Genomic DNA, 1,944 nt, shown 5'->3' on the forward strand with positions numbered 1-1,944 from the left:
GTCTCGCTGTCCAGGCGGGTCTCGAACCCGCGGGCTCAGGCAATCCACTCACCTCAGCCTCCCAAAGGTGCGGGATTACAGGCTGAGCCACCGAGCCCGGCTTTTCTTTTTTTTTTTTAAATAGGGTGACGCTTTGTCGTCCAAGCTGGAGTGCAGTGGTGCCATCATAGCTCACTGCAGCCTCACTTCTGGGCTCAAGTGATCCTCCTGCCTCAGCCTCTCCAGTAGCTAGGACTCCTGGTGCATGCCACCACAACTGGCTAATTTTAAAATATTTTTTGTAGAGACGAGGGCTCGCTACATTGCTCAGGCTGGCTGAATTTTTTTTTTTTTGAGTTGCAATCTCACTCTGTCACCCAGACTGGAGTGCAGTGGCCGCTCCCTGCCACCACAGCCTCGACCTGCTGGGCTCTGGCGATCCTTCTGCCTCAGGCTTACTAGTAGCCAGAATTATAGGCATGCGCTACCACGCCCGGCTGATTTTTTTTGATTAATTGTAGAGCTGGGGTCTCGCTGCCCAGGCGAGTCTCGAACCTGAGGGCTCAGGCAATCCACTCACCTCAGCCTCCCAAAGGCGCGGGGTTACAGGCTGAGCCACCGAGCCCAGCTGGCTAAATGTTTTTAAGCAAAGGCTAAATACAGTCAGAAATAGGCTCTCATTGTTCCTAATATTGAACCAGACACCAGCCTTGGATATTTAAAAAAAAGAAAGAAAGAAAAAATGGGCTCTGATTCCACTGGCTGCTGTGGTGATCTGGAGTTCTGCAGACTGGAGTCAGGCAGTGCTTTTAGGAAGCTGATGCAAAATCTGAGAGAAAATGATGACAATGGCAGTGGGGGGTGCAGAGAAGGAGATGGATTAGAAAGATATGTTTATTTTTATTTTTGAGTCAGAGTATCACTGTGTTGCCCAGTCTGGAGTGCAGTGGCACTCTCACGGCCACCACAGTCTCGACCTGCTGGGTTCAGGTGATCCTTCCTTCCCCCTTCCAAGTATCTGGAACTACAGGCATGTACCACCAAGCTCAGCTAATTTTTTTTTTTTTTTGAGTTGGCGTCTCACTCCATTGCCCAGGCTGGAGTACAGTGGCACACTCATGGCCACCCCAGCGTGGACCTGCTGGGCTCAGGCGATCCTTCCACCTCAGCCTTCCAAGTATCTGGAACTACAGGCACGCGCCACCACACCCGGTTATTTTTTGATTTATTGTAGAGACGAAGTCTCACCAAGTTGCCCAGGCTGTTCTCGAACCCGTGTGCTTAGGCAATCCCCTCACTTCGGTCTCCCAAAGTGCTGGGATTACAGTCTTGAGCCACTGCGCCGGTCCCAGCTAATTAAAAAAAAAAAAAAAAAAAAAATTATTGCAGAGACGGTCTTGTCACGTTGTCCAGGCTGGTCTCGAACCCGTCGGCCCAGGCAATCCTTTCGCCTCGGCTTCCCAAAGTGCTGGGATTACAGGCGTGAGCCCCCACGCCCCACATAAAGAGATGCTCAGGAGGTTTAAAAAAAAAAAAAAAAAAAGGCCCACCTATCATACCTTCCATCTTTCTGGTTTGACCCTGAAACACTTCTCACCAGCCCCCCCATCACAGTCATACAGCATAGCTCCAAACTGGTTCAGCTCATCACCTCCCTCACCTGGCTGTGCCTCCCCCACCCCCCTTAGTCCCTGCACTCCGTTGGCTGCCCCTCCCATTCCTGTAGCCCGTCAATGACACATCCCTCAGGCAAAGCTCCAGTCTAGCCAACACCCTTTAGAAATCTCACCCCGCCGGGCTCAGTGGCTCAGCCTGTAATCCCACGCCTTGGGAGGCAGGGGTGAGTGAATTGCCTGAGCCCGCGGGTTCGAGACCCGCACCTTGGCGAGACCGCACCTCTACAATACATCAAAAAATCAGCCGGGCGTGGTAGGGCGCGCCTGTAGTTCCAGCTACCGGGAAGGT

The sequence above is a fragment of the Carlito syrichta genome, unplaced genomic scaffold (assembly GCF_000164805.1).
Source record: "Carlito syrichta isolate Samal-C Ts95f unplaced genomic scaffold, Tarsius_syrichta-2.0.1 Scaffold306593, whole genome shotgun sequence".
NCBI lineage: Eukaryota > Metazoa > Chordata > Mammalia > Primates > Tarsiidae > Carlito > Carlito syrichta.